The sequence below is a fragment of the Macrobrachium nipponense genome, chromosome 9, assembly GCF_015104395.2.
Source record: "Macrobrachium nipponense isolate FS-2020 chromosome 9, ASM1510439v2, whole genome shotgun sequence".
In the NCBI taxonomy this organism is placed as follows: Eukaryota; Metazoa; Arthropoda; class Malacostraca; order Decapoda; family Palaemonidae; genus Macrobrachium; species Macrobrachium nipponense.
Window position 1 is genome coordinate 10,138,995 of NC_061110.1, and position 19,597 is coordinate 10,158,591.

General features: G+C 35.9%; 1 protein-coding gene across 1 annotated transcript in view; it reads left to right on the forward strand.

The window, feature by feature from the left end:
- The window catches only part of LOC135218621 (mediator of RNA polymerase II transcription subunit 1-like), a 107,456-nt gene that overhangs the window by 62,007 nt on the left and 25,852 nt on the right, over positions 1 to 19,597 (forward strand).

Below are 19,597 nucleotides of genomic sequence, written 5' to 3' on the forward strand. Positions count from 1 at the left end.
TAGAAAAAATTAAATATGTAATTTGTTGTATTACAGTTTGTGGTGAAGAAATATTTCATGTAGTAGGTCTATATTGATTGTATTTATCCATATATTTTTGGACTATAGATTTTTTTTACTATAAAGTTGAGTGTTATATTGAATACCAGTTAGAATAATTTCACCTAGTTTTAATCATGCAGTATACTTAACATTTTATAGAATAGCATTTTGAAATGAGTTGGAAAGTGGAAGTAGAGTTTCTGTACAAAATTTATTATGGAATAGGGAGCAGTTGCATTATGTGTTTTTCTCAGTTGATCCTTTTATAACTGGTATTATTGTTTCAGGACATATTTTTACCTCTTTGCTCCAATGTCTTTACGGATCTTCAAGCAACCAGAATTTCCATGTACTGTATATATGCAAATGATTACTCATGTTAAACTGGGTTAAAGTATTCCTTGTTCCAGCTTTGGCGGCTACAGGCAGCTGTGATATTTCATTTTTAATGTTTCATTCTTCCCTGTAAACACTGCTCGAGGAGTCTTCCAGAACCTGTATGCCGTTGCATGCTGTGCCGTTGCTGTTGCTGATGCTGCTTCCGCCAGTGCCATCACCATCATCTGTGGTCCTCAGACATAAAATTTAAGTTGTAAATAAAGAGAACTCAGAGACAGGTTATGAGCTCTGTTTTCTCCCCGGGGTAGTCATTAGGGGGACAGTCATGAGCCCCCTTAGGTAGCTAGAAGAGATCTGCCAAGATCCTCTTAGTGGGGACGTTACCATGAGCCCCATGGGGTAGGTAGAAGAGATAGGTGATGGGATGGGAAGCTCTTTCTCTGCTCCTTGTTCTATTTCTCTGTTCTAGGTTAAGTTGTAACTAGTGTATGAAGAGTGCATTATATGAAAGGAAAAAATTTACAGTGAATGTCATGACGAAAAATGGAAACGCTATTTCTTGTAAAAATTGAAAAAGCAAATCAATTACGTACTGTACTTGAAAATCTCTCTCTCTCTCTCTCTCTCTCCCTCTGACCCTCTCTCTCCTCTCTCGCGTCTCCTATATCCGTCTCTCTCTCTCTCTCTCTCTCTCTCTCTCTCTCATATTTTGTGCCAGTGGTGTAACATTAGTGAGAAAACTGTCTTCAAGTACAGCTTTGTAATAAAGGCTGCAGAATTTGCCCAAGCTGTGTTTGAAGAAGAGTATATATCCATGGAAATTGGGAAAAAAAAAAAACTTCAAACTAGCTGTAACTGAAAATGTAAGGCAATTCCAAGATTGTTTTTGTTTTTACCGTTAGTGGCAATGGAAGTGTCCATTGTGGTTGAAAGGCAAAGTAGGTTGCCTTTCAAGTTGGGACACCTTGTAATTGGAACCAGGTTCCCTGTTAAGATTTGTTTTACTTTTGTCAATGCTAGATTAAAAATAGTTTCTGATAAATGGCATTTAGCCTGCAGGGCCAAACTTTATTCAATTAAAATAAATGGGGTAAAGTAGGGGAAATAGTGGGTTGTAGTAGACTATTACTATATGAAAATCATTATCAGTAATGACTCAGATTTTTAAAGGCTTATGTAAGTGATGTTGGCACAAGCATCGAAAATAGTATTTGCTAATCTATGCTGTGCATAGTGGAGTTTTAGTAAAAGAGTTCCAGTAAAATGTTGGAAATTTAACAATTTCCAGTTATTCCTTTTTATTAAAGATAGATTTTCTTGACTATTAGAAATGTGTACTTGAGGGTTTCTGGTGAGGAGGTACATTTCTTTTTTTTAATTGGAATATTTCCAGTGTGTTATATAAGTAAGATGAGTACTAAGGCCCCATCCACACCCTTGACGAATTTTGTTCAGTGGGACGTCGGAAGCTTCTGAGGTCACATCAAACAAAGTTTGTCAAGCAGAGCTCGACTGTGTGGATGGGCCTTAAGGCAAGTATGCTCCATATTTTTGTTGAAGAATCAAATGCTCTACTTTTTATCATTTAGCAAGCCTTAGAAGAACAAGTTCTTCCCCTCTCAGTGGAACTTAACGTAAAATATTAGGGAAAATACCTAAAGGAATAAACACAAGTTGGGTCTATTTCAAGGTGAAGTGGGTTTGCTGTCCATTGGTTTTATTTTTTATTGGTTTAAGAAAGGAGGAAATAGTAAGGGTCATTGGTGAGGGGGGGGGGGGGGGGCCGCCGGTTAATATTAAGGGCCAGTTGGATTTGATAGGAAATTAGTATGAAAAAGTTGTTCGTTTTGCTGTGCCAAATGGTGTCTTCTCTATGTTGACATTTGTTTTGGGAAGATAAGGATTTCCTCAGACAAGCTTTCCCTTCTACCGTTCATTCAAGATTTAAGAAGAAAGAATGACCTAAGTGAAGCTACTTTGAAAATAGTGCTTTTGTTATCCCTTGATGTTAGTGTTCTTTCACATGTGATCAGATTGAATATCCATGCCCCAAGAAGAAGTTGGTAATGATTAGCCATTTGATGACTGCTATGTATTAAAAGAAAAAAAACAGAAAAAAACCAGCATAAGAGACTAAATTACACTTCATTACACTTTATTAGTAATATATGTAAGTAAATTACCTTATACCTGTATATCAGTCTGCTTTAGTCAGATTCTCTTGAACTTTGGAGTTTGAATATCCTCAAGACTACAAGAATTGTCATATGGTCATAGATAATTGTGAGCTTATGTGAAGGGGGGATCACAGGAGTGGTTTTGAGAAAGTTTCATCCTATCTAGTTCATTTTTTGTATTTCATAACTATGTGAACCCCTACATTTATTTTAAGTGTTTCAGATTGGCTAAGTTATAGTTAAGATCTCTTGGAAAGATTGCGTTGTCCATAGTGATAACTTTGCTTCCAAACCAATTATGTACCCTTGTTATTGGCTGGCTTCTGCTGTAGCTTTCCTCCCTCCCCTAAGTCTCACGAGGTAGTATAAGGCAATTGGGTTGGTGTAACCCCAGTTTTATATTTCAATCCTTTTCTGATGATGCGTAGTAGCTTTTTTTTTTTTTTTTTTGCTCAAGGGGAGAAATTCTCGTTTGAGGTGGCCATTAGCAATTATCAAAAAACAGGTTCATACACTGGAAATGGATGAGCCATGGATTTGTAATTCAGTCATGCTCTCTCATGCTGACATGCTTTGGAATTCTTTTCTGCCTTTGTTTTTCTTGATTAATGACTACGTCCTTCTAGAAGTCGGGGGCTAACTTTTCCATTGTTGCTAACCAGTACCTTTTTTATTATAAGTACTATTACTATATGTAAAGGGCAGCAGGTTGTCTGTCCTGTTCAGGGTGTGATCTTACAGATAGTCACACAATAGTTTTCCAAACTAGGCCAGATGGAGAGGTGCTCTTTGTAGTGGGGTACATGTTTTTATATTCAAAAGTCTCTCTCTCTCTCTCTCTCTCTCTCTCTCTCTCTCTCCTCTCTCTCTCTCTCCTCCTCCTCTCTCTCTCTATCTCTCTTCTCCTCTCTCTCTCTCTCTCTCTCTCTACCTCTCCTCCTCTCTCTCTTCTCTCTCTCTCTCTCTTATCTCTCTCATATATAATTTCTTACCTTTTGGAAAGTAATTATCAGAATGAACTTTTTTTTTTATTACTTTTTAGTATCCTTAGAAACAGAGGTGCAACAGGAAGAATTAAATTATGGCCAAGTTGACAGGAAGACATACCAAGCAACAAGTCGGCTAAGATTAGATTCCCATATTGAAAATCACTGAGGCCCTGATGTTATTAGATAGAAAACTAAGCATCTGCCTACTGCCAGTCATAGATGTAAAGGTGATTACTGAAAAGACAGATATCAGCACTGTACTGCAGACTTCAAGGATTGGAAAAGAATGGTTGGGGCTTCAAGCAATGTGTTTAAGAATAAGATATCATTGCACAAAAGTATTGTATGTATTGCAGATTCTAAAGGGGTTTTTGGAAGAGTTGGGTAGTATGTGACATCCTCAAGAATTAGAGAGAGGTTATAAAAAAAATAGAAATGCAGATAAGAAGAAGGAAAGGGGAAGGTCTATGAAGACTAAGGGAGAAATGGAATGTTTAAGATCTTCAGAATTGAGCCAGTTGATTTAAAAATCTTATAAAGCCTTGGAAAGAAAAACGATAAATGCTGATTAAAGGAGGAAAGGGGAAAGTCTGTGAAGAGTAAGTGGAGAAATGGAATGTAAGATGTTCAGAATTAAGCCAATGGATATAAAAATCTTGAAAGCTTCAGGGAAAAAAAAAATAAATGATTTTTATAAGAAGGAAAGGGAAGGTCTATGGAGACAAAGTGGAGAAATAGATGATTAAGATCTTCAGAATTGAGCCAATGCAGATAAAAGTCGCCTAAAGCTCTAGGGTAAAAAAACTAAATGCCGATTATATGAAGGAAAATGGGAACACGTGTGAAGACATTGGAGAAATTAAATGCTTAAGATCTCAAGAATTGAGCCAAGGGATATATAAATCTTATAAAGCTGCAGTATTTCAAAGTAGTAATAGAACTCTCAGATGAATTGAGGAAATTATGATTGGACCTGCTTTATACAGATTTTTTTTACCACAATACTATCAGTACATTCTGAGTAAGAGCTGAAAGGAGAGAAGACTACTACACACTTCAGCAGAAGTTTATGGTGATTGAAAAGGAAGCAAAGGAAAAAGCACTAAGGAAAGTAGCCATGTGGCTGGTCAAGGTTAAGGGATGAAGGTGCACTCAGTCCTTGTGTACTGAATGTAACAGGGTATCATAAGAGGCACTAGGGTGTTCAAAATGTATATGTTAGATTGTCTATACCTGAAATTTAATGCAAGAGCCAATGGAGAAAAAGGAATTGAGAACTTGGTGATAAAAGGACAGAGCATAAAAAAGATGCAGTATTTCTGTCATTATGAAGATGCAGGACTATGAAGCAACATGAATGTATTTGGGACCACAGGTAAATTAAGGTTCTGGATTCCATGTACTATTTGGAATGGCCATGTAGGACCAGTATTACTGCAGGAAGTCGACTTCAGAAATTAGGAGAAAGAAAATAACTACACATATAGTTTGGACAAAGGGCACATGGATATTGCAGTGGAGTGTCTATTATACTTGCTCATCAAGGGAAATTGGGTCCTGTTAAAGACAAAAGTAATGTCAGCCATATAAGTAATTTTTAGGTATCCATTTAATTTTTTTTAAACTAAATAACTAAAAATATAATTGATATGGGAATTTTAACAGATTCTATCTGCATTAAGCAGCCGATTGGACTTAGTCGGAAATGGCTGCTTAAACAAGTAATATAATAAATTAGAGATCCATTAACCAGTTATTAATTGTTTATCGACTTCAGTTCAAGCACATTGGCACTGCATTTAAATGGCAAAGGGGTGTACATAAGTTCCTCTGCATAACATAATTCTCCAGGTAGATGAACGTGCATGAATGTCTGGGAAAAAACTGACCAAATAAAATTAGAGACTCAAAATACAAACAGTAAATTGAGGGTTAAAATCAATTCGGTTTTGGCAGTCATGTTTAAAGAAATTTGTAAATGTTAACCAGCTGGGAATATGGCACCCGTCTTGTACACAATTGCATAATGGCTGTCCCTTATGAACATCCTTTTACGGAAATGGGTTGAGATGGTATTTATGCAGGTGTATTCGGTGTTTTATGCAAAGGGTCTCTGTGAAGTTCCAACAATCACATATTCCTGTACTTTAGCTTTCACCACATCTCCAGCCTCCTATCTCGTAGTTGTCTTCCTGGTTGGCCTGGTTCTTTCCAAGTCTTCAGGTTTTTCAACAAAATCAGTAGAGATACAGTTTTGTCATACTCTCTCTTTTTTTAAATGTCACTTGGCTCCAACATTGTTTGATTAGCCTGCTTAGTCTTGCCACTAATTTCCATCTTGGTGACTTGTGTTGGATAACATTAATCCTACATGTTGGAAAAGTTCAACTTCAGTCATTTCTCCAGTTTCATGTTATACAATTTGGCCAACTCCCCTTCCTTCTCTACAATTTTGCTATCGTTACTTCAGTCTTGACTTAATCTTCATCTTTTTATTATAAAAGATTTGGGAAGTGACATTATGCCAGCAAACCTGGCATAATGTCACCCAGTAACAGACTGCTATTGACTGCAGTCATTTTCCAAGACAGTGTTAATTTTACATGTACTCAACCTCATTTGTGCACAATTTCATTTCTCCATGTATTTAACAGAAATACCATTGTGATGCAAGACCTACTATGATGATGATCTGTTCAGTGTCAAATGCTTTCTTGTAATCCACGAAGGGCAACCGGAAGGACATTTTTTAATTCCATACAATGCTGTACAATATTATCTAACACTGTATGCTACTCCTGTTTTAAATATGCTACTCCTGTTTTAAAAAACTATGATCTCTTGTTAGGTTATCATCAGCTACCTTCTCTAACCCATTAAAAATAAGCTCACTGAATATTTTTATCACAACGTGAAGAGGAGCCATACCTCAAGTTACCACATTCACGCATGACAACTTTGGTACCTTTTCCATGACTTATATGGTGGTTTCATCTTAACCCAAAGCTTTCCATCTTCAATTAGTGTTGCTGGTACCACTTTAGAAACTATAAATTCAATCATTGATACATTCAGATCTTGGTAAGCCTTAGGTTATCGAACAAATCAGCCAGTATTCATTCATACCCTCACAAAGGTCTGCCCATAGATATATATCTGTGGTTCTGCCCATTGTCTTGCTTCTTATGACGTCATTGGGCCATCCCTCCTTTTTAAAGATATTTTCCTCATTTTCTTTTTTACCCTTGGATGTGTTCATAGATACTGTTCGTTACCATGACACACACTCACCTTGAATACAGTGCTTTGCAAGACCTTGGTTTTCCAGATGTTCTTTGCGTCTTACACTTTAACCTCACTTTATGATTTGCATTCTTCATCTCTTGACAATCTTCCAAATACCTTTTGCTGTAGCTTATCTTTATTGTATCCAAGATATCCTTTGATGGGTTTCCATCGTCTTACCCTATATCCTAGCAATTTTGTCCAATTCAGTATATTGATAGCAGTCCAGTCTTTTTTTATATCTGGTGGTGCATGGATATTATTAAGGGAATGCATCATCTTCAAAAACAATTACATTTTATGCCTTTGTTTTGGTTTGCTTATTTTGATCTTTAGAACTGAAGTAACAAGTTGATAACTCCAACATTATTTTTATTTTGTCTGTAGCCCCCTAACGTTCCTAGAGTTCCATTTCCTTCTATTAATGTCTGTGGCACCCACTTGGTTTCTGTAACTGCCATGTGGAAAAGAGCACCTTCCAATTAAAAGTTTTACTCTTGAATAGTAAGTAGCACAGTTTTCATCTAGTCTTCCAGGCCTTCCTTACCCATCACATTCTCAGTTCCTTCACTGTTCCTACTGGCTCTTATATTCACAATAACGAACATCCATTCTCAGTTCCTTCCACACTGTTCTACTGGGGGGGGGATCTTTATATTCACAATAACAAACATCCAATTATTTCTTTTTGGTATGTAATATTCTACAGTTCTGTATCAAATTCATCTTTTCGGACTGCATTTGTTGGTGTATAGTACAAGTTAATTCAATATTACAAACACTGAAGAATCACTGGCTAAATGACCAAAATAGTAGCCAGTTCCTTGTAGCATGCATTACCTAACTACTAGAGGCAGCCCTACAAGGTGTCATCCTACAAGGCAGGTGGTGGTGCATGGGATCCAAACGCTGATGTACTTGATGCTCACTAACCTCTGCACTGAACAGTACAGCGCCCACCCTTACCCTGTTTATCCTGTTGCAAAAGAATTATCAATCATACTTATACAGGTGTATCTCGCACACCAAGTAAGGAGAGCCCAAAGTAGGTCTCTCTCTCTCTCTCTCTCTCTCTCTCTCTCTCTCTCTCTCTCTCTCTCTCTCTCTCTCTCTCTCTCTCTCTCCTAGGTACCCACTGCATTGTAAGCACCCACATTCTGCACATTATTGAATCAAATGGTGGTTGAACTCTTGGAGCCAGCACTGCCAAACACTGTACCATGTTCAAAACCAATGAAGAGATGGACAGAATGAAAATCCTGCCACCAGTAGAGACAGACGACCATTAAATTAATATAACATACATCTCTATTTAAAACCAATATAATGACCAAGGTGGTTTTACTTTTGAATAAAGCATTGTTATCTGCACATTCTTACACATGGCATCACTTCAGTGCAAAGTGTTAAAAGTGCAAATTAGTAACTTGCTTGCCTGAATGGGAATTCATCAACGCTCCTGGTGATCGTTGGCCATGATTCTAATGTTAATATGAGACGACAGTGTTGTCAAAGATCTTTGGTCTGGGCGGTCAGCTACCGACTTGAGTGCATTACTTTGCAATGACATTGATGGCTATACACTGGCACGTAAAGTATGAATCATAATGTTAGTAACGCAAAGTAAACATTGACTAATATTGTAGAGTGGCAGTCAAGACTGATGAATAACACCTAAATTTCTCGTAAGGGTAATATTGTAGGGAAACTTTATAACTGCCTACTAAAAGCAATGACGCAGAAGTTTTATGATTGCCTTGAACCCCAGGACCTACATCCTATACGTACAGCAGAATCTGCTGACTTTTAGGAACATTGGGAAAAATTAAGGAATTTCTGGTAATAGAAGTTCACTCTCGACGTGGTCGGTTGCTGAATGACCACTGGTTCCATGCAACGCAAAATCACCATACAAACAAACAAAAATGAAGGAATGGGCTTCTGCAGGATACATTTTTTACCCAGTCCAGGTAAATGTGGTTTTACCAATTATGTGGTACACCCCGGAACTGGAAGTACAGCAGTGAAAGGCACCACCGCCACCGTTTGGTGGGAATCTGACGGAATTATACTACTCTCTCTCTCTCTCTCTCTCTCTCTCTCTCTCTCTCCAATAAAGAAGAAGGGAAAAGCATCAATGGTACGGTGGAGGGAATGTAGGTTTTGCAGTTAAGATAAAATTGGACCATCCCTGCAGCTACTTGGATGTTGAAAATACAGTAATGAATAACTTTGCGGTTGTGTTGTCAATCAAATTAACTTTTGACCTACTCTCATCCAATGCTTAGATCTAACGGCTTTATGGGTTCTTTGTGGCTTGGCCAACCTATAGACTTTCACAGGTTTTCCGTAGTGATTATTAGTAAATTATAGTCTCGCCATTTCAAAACTCCATCAAACTAAAAGTGCCTAATTATAATCGTGGCACTTGAGCTAAAATACATGAACTATACAAGCGGTAAATTTCTTTGCTTGCCTGATCCACTAATATGTTCTAAAGCTGTTGCTAATACACTGCTTATTCCCTTTTGCTAAATAGCCTCACTCATTGTGGTGCCTAGTATTTGTTTCTCAGAAAAAGTACGCATAGTCCTTTACTAATATAATCTATTAATGTGTCCGGATTCAATACATAGAACCACCACTATCTTGGCATTTTATGCCCTTGATCACTGTCAATCCACATTGGCAACGGAACCATTGGTGTGGTTTGAACAAAAATTGTAAACTAACTAGAGACAAGTAGTATAGGGGAAGAAATAAAATGTTTTGTGTTTAAAACCATTTGGAGAATTGAGGATAACTGAGAATGGTTGCTGGTCAAGTAATTCCTTGGCACCATACAAACACCATGAAATTAAACACTAGAATGCGCGCATATGGTTTTATGAAAGTAAAGAAATATAGTTTAATGTAGTACATTCGGTCTCCACTCCAGTCAAGTAGACAGGCAGGTAGAACAAAACCCCAAAAATTTAATTTACTAAAATCTCGACTAATAATGTGAAGCATTTTACAAACCACTGATAAGATCACAACAACGTAATGCTAGTTTCGCGGAGGAAGTTTAGATGTATAGTCAACAATGTAATTTTGCATACAATTCCCCATGTTCTTTGAGAGGGAGAAGGGTGGTATTGTAGCAGGTCTCCCCCCCCCCTCCCCCCCCCCCCCCCCCCCCCCCCCCCCCCCCCCCCCCCCCCCCCCCCCCCCCCCACCCCCCCCCCCTCCCCCCCCCCCCAATCCTTTGTCAACATCGGCGTAAAATCCCATTTATAAGTCCCAGTGCTTGGCTTTTTTTCCCTAGATATCAGTGCAGTTCAGTTTAGTCATATATGACGTCATTTCCTTATTAGCTGTTACAGCCTTGATAGACAGTATTAGAAGCTGGGCAATGCTGGTGTATTGGAAAAGAATTTTTAATCGATATTTCACCATGACTACAAGCATGTACTAGTCCATGATCCTGGAATTCGGTGGTTCTTCTAATTAGTCTTAAAAGAAAAAAAAAAAAAACTTTTCAATTGAATGTGTGTAGAGGGTTAAATAACAGTTAAATTTGAACCTGATTTTTCCATTTATGGCATCATACTGCCTGAGCATTGATCGGTAAGGTCATTCAAACAACCTTGATATAATGCATTCTCTCGTGCGGTTTTGATCTTTATGGTTAACCCCAACCCCCTTTTTTTTATGCTGTTAAAATTTTCTCCATTTCTAACTAAATGAAAAAGGGCAAATATAAAGAAAAATCAGAAGTTATTACAACTGGAATATCAGATGAATGCTAGGTTTAGTAAACTAAGAGGTTCTTGTGAAAGGGTGACTTTTAGCAATAACAAGGATGGCTGATTTTGGTTTACTATAGTTTATTTTAAAATTGCAAATCTGGAGGTCTATTAGTGTTTCGTTATTTTCAAATCGATAGTTTAAGAAAGTAATATATTTTATTCCATGGCTGTGAGTGAGTATTTGCTAGCCATAACAGTTTTAAGACCCAGGTTTCAGATATGTGATTGCATGCAGTGTAGTGAAATAAAGTTGTGAGCCATTTGAAAAAATTGGAAATGCTAAAAGTACAAGTATAAGCATGATTAAATGTCGAGACCTGCTAATTTGGTAGAAGTCATAAATCTTTACTAGTCAGAATTAAAGGGAGTAGTGGGCCTCCAACAAGTGTCCTATCTATATTAATGATGAGTATTTGTGTGTAGTATTTTTGGGAAACTAATCTTGACATATTAACGCAATTTATATGGTTAGTAAGCTGAGAGTCGACCATAGGTGGGTCTTATAAGAAAAAAAAGTAGAGTCGAACATAGTTGTGCCTTATTAAAAAAAAATGTCCAGGAAGGAAAGTAGGAAAAAATTTAAACATTTCAAATTTTAATTATTTATATAAGAAGATGCAATACCAGCAATTGGTTTCAAAGTATTGCGGGAATAATGAGTAACCAAAACTGGGGTTGGGTGCTCCCAACCCCACCCCCTTTGAAAAAAAAAAAAAAAACATAAAGGCAGTTAGGCATTATTATTCTAAGAAATAATTCTCCCACTTAAATGCTATTCAGGTCCATCATTAATCTTAATTAGGGTAACCAAACAAATAAATTCTGAAGAGTAGGTATTAATCAGTTGCTGGAGATACAACTTCATAAAGTGACTTGCACATATATATATATATATATATATATATATATATATATATATATATATATATATATATATATATATATATATGTTTGGTTGACCCCATTATTATATGGGTGTGTGTGTATGTATGTATGTATATATATATATATACACACACATATATATATGTATATATATACATATACACCCATATAATAGTGGGGTCAACCAAACTTTAAAATTCTGTAAATGGGTTGCTCTTGAATGCTAGTTTTTGCTTAATGCCTAAAGCACTACAATTGTCTTGTGTAGGCACACATGACACCCTTCTACTAACGAGTTTTCTTCAAAATCATTCAAAGTAGTAGGTTTGGGGGCCGGGTTGTACTAGACATAGCATGGAAGATTTTTCATTTTATGTAATTGTGGCAGTGTCTATGACCTAAACAACCAAGAGCGCCCCAGTGACGTGGTCGGTATGGTGTTGGCGTGCCACCCCGGTGGCCGCGAGCTCGATTCTCTGCCATTCGAGGGGGGAGAGATGTGTATTTCTGGTGATAGAAGTTCACTCTCGTCGTGGTTCTGAAGTCGCGTAAAGCCGTTGGTCCCGTTGCTGAATAAGAACTGGTTCCATGCAATGTCAAAACACCATATAAGCAATTCATTTTATTTGGCACTAGGCTCCTAGTACTGTCTTTATCCCCAAGAAGAAATACTTTGTTTCCTTTGGTCGCTTCTTAGTCTTAACTGTTTAAGCTTTTTCTTATCAGTTTACATTGTGACCCATAATCCAAATATATCTTTTCTTGCAACATGCGGGGAAGTAGTTTCATGCACATACTATTTACAATGAAGTGGCTTGTAAGATTAATGTTATGTATAATTACTGTACTTATCCATAGATGCATTTTGCATTCACAGATCTAATCATTATGGTGATATTGGTACGTGTTGTGGGAGTTGTTCACGCCTAGTCCATTTGTAAATAATTGCTTTTTAAATGAAAAGGATTTTGTTGATCCAGGTAACGTGCTCCGTACCTCTTGCTTTATGCATTTGTACTACAATTTAATGATATTGTAAATTGCATTTCCTGAAAATTTCACCATTAATCAAATATTTACAAGATTTACTAATAATCTTGTCAAGTGTTATAAGTGGTCAACTGCTTACAGTAAAACTTTGGAAAAAAATCCACAGTATAACATAGAATCAGTAATTTCCTCATGTTTGTGTAAATTTGCATGTATTTACTGAAGACTAATTCTAGAACTTGGTTCTAGAGACTGAATCCTTTTAACCTATTCATTGAGAGTTCAAGAAATTTAGTGCAGTTGTACTACAGTAGGACAACTTCGAAAATTCTATGAGGGTAGATTCCTTTGGTTTAGTTTTTGTTTATATCTGTGCGTATGGTAGAAGTCTCTTGATTACCAAAAACAACTTTAATATTGTTAATTTTGAAAAATGTAACACACTTGTCATTAAAAAGGTGTTCTGGTATTCACTGTTCTCCAAACTTCAGTTCACAAGCCCAAGTGATGAATATTTTCCTCTTCTTTTGTTATCAGCTTTTTTTTTTCTTATGTGACTGGAATAGATTTTTATTTTTTAAATGGGGTCCTCAGTGTTTGTAATTGATGGCATAAAGTCCTGGAAGATATTTCTCCTGGTTTCATTGTGTCATAGCGGTTTTACAATATGTGTGGGTTCCACTAATATCTGTCAATTTTCTAGTCATAGATGAGAAAAATGCATAGTTTGATATAGTATATAATATAGCACTAGATTTTGCAATTGGATAATATTTAAGAGTTACATAGTATATGTAACGTGGAAGACTGAATGAAGTATGAGAAAAATTAATTATGTACTAGTGACATGTTGGGTCATTTTGAAGATAGCCGAGGTAGTACTAATATGTTAACTTGAGTAATTTCCAATTGTATGGAGTTCCAACAGTAGGAAGTTTTGTAACAGTGGTTTTCTGGAATTCGTGAATCTTTCAGGGGTGAATAGGTGACCTTTATTTTATGCTGCAGTGATCATTTATGTCCTGGTCATTGCTTATGTCTTGGGTTTAAATCTTGTTTTGGAATTTAATCAGAATATTTTCTTAGCATTGAAATTTAAATTACAGTACATAAGACCTCCAGTTAAGTAATTTTAAATAGTTTTTGTTCAAAATTAAAAGAAAAGTTAAGTGTACTTATGCAGGTATTATGTCAAAAAAGGGATTTTTTTTTTTTTTTTCCAATACAATACTAGAAAAACCTGTAAGCTTTGAAGGAAACATTTTAAAAAGGCAAAAAGAATTAAGTATTTCTGTGGGTAAACTCATCTTTAGGTCATCATCACTACTATTGTTTTCCTTTTATGGTGTTAGACAAGAAATTAATTCTCTCTATATCCAAACCATCTTAATATGATTTAAATCTGGTAATTTTCTTGCTGATGGGCACATCTCTGCAACTTCCTTATTTATAACATCTTCCTAGAGCACTCCAGCCAGTACTTTTGCCTTTGTTGACAATTCTTTTCAAATTCTTTCTCAGTTTTGTTAGTACCATTGTTTCTTTTGCATAGAGTAGTACAATATGGGCCTTATAGCTTGAGGTATCTCATAATTAGTTGACAACTGAGCAAGACTTCAACAGCAAAGCTTGTCTGTAGAAAATTTTATTTCTTCTGAGATCTGCTCCACCTCCTCTTCACCATTTACCCCTCTTTGACATTCCAGTTGTTGAACATTTCTTCATCCATATTTATTTGGCAAATCTTAGCATACGTTGTTACACTGTCCTTTACATTTGGTACTTGATAGTTAATTCATTGCTACTCCTTTATGTGTATATAGATCAGATTATAATGCGAGACAATTGTAGTAATATATGTAGATTCTTAGACCTAAGGGCCAGTATGATAGGTAATGTTTTTGAGGTAGGCCCTAAAATTAAAGTAAGGAATAGAATAGTTTGGATAACCACTTAAGAATAGAGCAGATAGAATGTGGCTGAGAAGACATTGACACAATTTTCAGCACATCTCATTACTTGCAACCGTTTTAAAAAAGAACTGATAGCAGCAACAGATTAGTGCTTTAGCTAGAATGCATTGGGAAATGGAAAGACTGCACCTGCCATCCATGGTATTGTAATTTGCACAACTATATATATATATATATATATATATATAATATATATATATATATATATATATATATATATATATAGATATATATTATATATGGCCATAGGTTGGGCACTCATTATTTTCTTGCTGGTGGAAGCATCAGTTCAGTAGACAATTATTATTACAAGCGAGAATAACAAAGACACCAGCTGAATATATTAAAGTTTGTCGTAGTCTAGTTGCAAGAAAACAAAAGAACTTTGTGTGAACTATTCCTGGACATTAAAGTTGACTCTCCCTTATAAGGTGAATGGTTGACTTTGCTTGAATCATAGAGTAAAGTATCTTGGTGCCAAAAATACTTCAACCAAAGAATACTTTAGCTGTGTGTGTTTTCAAGTTATAAGGTTCACAGAGATGAGTGGTAAATTACTAGGGTGTGTAAAAATATATTAAGACCTGATGGTCAAGTACTGTTCAGTAAATTGGACTTTAAATTTATGAAGAAAGTATTCACTGAAAAGCAAACAGTATATGTGTATATATATATATATATAATATATATATATATATATATATATATATATTGATATATATATGTATATTAATTTTTTTTTTTAGGCATGAGGTTGGTGCACAACTAGACCTGTATACATTGTACTTTTTCGTATGTAAATTGATGATTAAAAAATATTTTTTTTGCTTGTGTAGTTTTCTAAGTGTTGTGAAATCGTAATTATAATATGTCCTCTTTGTTTACTATAATGTGAATATAGTTCTAAATCAAGCAAAATATTTTTTTAATGCATATAATAGTTTGGTTGATAAATGGGACCTATTCTATTTCAGCTGTTTAATGTATGTAGTTTGGATGATAAATGGAAACTTTTCTGTTTCAGCTGTGTTGATTAATAACTGTTATGGTATCCCATTGTTGTATTTTTCATAATTTATTTCAAATTATTGTATTTTGTAAATGACCTGACGATCCAAAGATGTGATGAAAGTTGTTTCATCAGATGCAGTACTACTTAATAACTTGAGGATTGATGAGTTATTTGTTCAATTAGGAATCTGTGGATTTATTGTGCTGATTTATACCTGCTTCCTCAGTTCTTCATTTCTTCAGCCTGATTATTTTGAGCTTTTCAGCAATTGTACCTTTTGGCTAATGTGCATTTTTGGCAGTTTTACTTTGCAGTGTCGTCATGGTGTGTGACCTAGAGCGCTTTACTCAGGTGGTATTAAAAATCGTTTGTGTGGTCACCTGAATCCCATGACAACGTTTCATCTAGTCTGGTAGACAAGAATGAGACTAATAAATTGTTTGATAAGACTAGCGCCTCTAGAGGAACTGACGGGAGCTGCCTCCTGTGACTTGTGGGTTATTTTAGGGTACAATGTTGCAAATGCTTACTGTTAAAACAATGTCTTGTGTACATGTTTCTAAGTGTTGAACGTATGAACCAGTTGCCATATTTGCATTAATCATTTGAACAAGAAAATATATAAAAAAAAATAATAAACAGTGACGATGACCATGTACAGTGTTATTTTAAGCTTGTGTATTTTGATACATGTACTCCTATGGAGTTTCTTCGTCTTACCATTAGTACTCGATTCCATTCAGAAATCTGGCAAAATAGGTTCTCGTATATATTAGCTTTTGGGGTTGAGAGTACACAAAGAGATAGGGCAGAGAGTCCTGAGCTGACTACGTGGACCAGAGGTCGGACAAGACTTCCATTTCTTCCTGCTTGCAGTTCAAGACACCGTAGAAGGTTCGTGCTCACCGTGGCATCTGACACCCACCTGAGATAAGAAGTAAGTGATTTTGGAATTTCTGTTGTCTTGGAAGGGGACTTCATTTTGTTTTTTTGTTTTTTTTATATATAATTTTGCTTTCACTTTTTGGTTTTATTAAAATTCATTCAGTTGTGGCCAGTGTTGTTGTCTCTCTCTCTCTCTCTCTCTCTCTCTCTACTCCTCTCTCTCTCCTCTACTCTCTCTCCTATCCTCCCTCCTCTCCTCTCTCTCTCTCGCTCTCTCCTCCTCCTCCCTCCTCCTCCTCCTCCTCTCCTCCTTCCTCTCTCTCTCTCCTCTCTCTCTCTCTCTCTCTCTCTCTCTCTCTCTCTCTCTCTCTGTTCTAATTTATAATGTGAAAAATTTCACGTACATGCACAACTTCTGTTGATGGTATTTGAGCAGTGAATGGTCTGTTAATTTTTTTTATTGATTTAAATTTAATTTGATCAGAGAACTTGTCAACATCACACAGAATTAAAGTCTTTCTTTAAATTGGTAAATCTTTATTAATTATTCGTGTTATTAAACTAAACAATAATATTTGAAACAGCAAAATTAGCTCTGCAGTATCTTCATAAATGTGCCTTACAAACAGTATTACTTAATGTTCGTCAAATTTATAGATCCATAAGGACAAACATCCTTAGACTTGATTATGTCATTATAATTACCTTTATTTCTTACTGCATAGTTTCACAGTACTTGCACAGTGTTATTTCGCCATGAATGTATATGCAGCCTCTGCTCAGTGTTATATATAAAGCACGATGATAAGACTTCACTGTATTTCATTTTCAAAACACCAACCTGTTAGATTTAGTTATGGTAATATGTTGAGAACTATGAATAACATAAGCACAGCTTTGCTCCAATTCTGATGTTTTCATACAAGTTTATTTATAGTAGTACAATACAGTACAAGTACTTTTCAAGTTCTGCACCATGGTAAATGCTGCCCTTGGTTGGTGTTCTATATATATATATATATATATATATATATATATATATATATATATATATATATATATATTTTTACTTTCAGTAAATGTTGACTTTTAAGTTATGTCTGTTTATTGACAAAGTATCAGTTCTTAGCATGCAAATTCTCTCTCTCTCTCTCTCTCTCTCTCTCTCTCTCTCTCTCTCTCTCTCTCTCTCTCTCTCTCTCTCTCTCTGGAATAGTTTTAATTGACATTGTTGCTTTGTACAGTAATCCATTTCTTGTGCAATCTTCTGTCTTGGAGCTATATGTTGGCTGCCTGTTTCTGAAAGCTATATATATATGTTAAATGGTAGAGCTGGCCACAGCTGATCTAACCAATTCAAATTCGGAAATAAACCAGTTTTCCTTCTCGTAATTAGATGCTGCCACTGATCGATTTCTTTAGGTAGCAGAGTATGGGCCATTTGTAATGGCTTTTGTCTTTGCATTTTTATTTTATTTAATTGAACCACATTTCATTATTTAATCCCACTGCCTTAAATAAAGTCTGGATCAAAATGTTGTGTTTAATTTCCCAATCAATTTGTTGGACTATAGGTTAGGGTGAGTGTTAGCTGTTAACGTTCATGAAGCAAAATGTGATTGGTTACATTTTCATTAGTGTGTGTGTGTGTGTCAGGTTGAATGAGTGCATGATGATATTTTGGGAAAGGATGTGGGTACGGTAAAGTTCTCCAACTTAAACGTGATCTCCTTGTATCATTTTTTCAAGATACGAAGTTTTTTTTCCAAGCGAGGGTAGAGTTATATCATTTGTGAAGGTAAATGGGGTGCTTTGCAAATAATTTAACATTGCTATAATTTTGTGTATATATATATATAAACAGTTGGAACGTCTTTCTGGCGTTTTAGAGAAGTTCGAGAATGTTGGCTTTAGTTACAAGAAAAAAAGCAACCAGTTGGGAAAGATGCAAGAGGTTAAGTTAGAGTATAAGGTCTGGATTATGTTGAAAATGAAATCGTTGGGAGAACAGACTGAAAATATGAATGCTTTATTAAGGGTAGATATGTTTCATGATAGACTGGATGTAGGTGCAAGTCTGATATGGGGAAAGCGTTATTAATGAAAACGGAAATGACCGACTTTGTTAGCAGTTATGAAGGGAAAGTGGGACAGACTGATGACTTTGTGAAGGAAAACAAAAATTGAGGGAGAACGCTAGTAAAAAGTTAAGTCAAATTGCTCGTGGCGACTGAAGATATGAACTGATATTCTTTGTTAATGAGTGTGTACAGTTTAAAGTTGTAGTTCATTATGAACTGATGTTCATGCAATTCAAAAGTTGTATTTAAGTGGCAGGATGAAGTTGTTAAACTGAATAATGTTCTAAGGAAGTGAGTTGTGGAAGTCCTTGAAGGAATTTTGTAGTAAAAGTTGGAGTGCATGAAAGTGGCTGTAGCAAAGCATGAAAATTAACAATGGCTATAGATTGATAAAGGCAACGTAGAAAATGAAAGAATGGAAGTGGAATATAAAACTGGGTAAACAAGGGGAAATTTAATATTGCAGTTTCATTTGCTAAGAAGAGGAAAGGTTGTAGACATTGGAGGAAGAGGAGTTGTGTTGACGTATGAAACTGAATTCATGGTGGGACTGTATCGATTCAATTATGCAAATAATGAAAGAACATTAACTATTGTCTTACTCTGAAGCCAAAGATTTACATGAGGACCGGTGCTCATAACAAGGTGATAATAATAATAATAATAATAAAAAGTTCTCTGATGCCCAGTGTCCATGATAAAAGAGAAACTAATTGAACATAGGTTACCAGTAGATGAAGGACATTGCTTTTATTTTGCGAGATAGCTATTTCGGCGTATAGGGGGTAGAGGGTTTGTAACGGAAGTGAAATTTGGAAATTATTTGCTGGGTGGTGAGAAGAGTAGATCATGAATGAAATTAAGACAAATTTGGAAGTTATTTCTTGGAAGTATGCAAAGTTTTTATCTTTCATGACAAAGACAAGGAAGTAAATGGAAGGCCTACAGGTAGCAGTGGATGAAGTATTTGTACGGATGACAGAAAACTATAGATGGTGGGTTGTGATACATCCAGCAGTGTGTGAAGGTCAGCCAGGTGAAAGTGATGAGAAAATGAGGTGGGGTCGTCTGTTAGGGCTTCGGAGACTTCTCACATATTCATAAATTTGAATGTGCAATTATGTGTTATAGCAACGGTTTCCTGAATA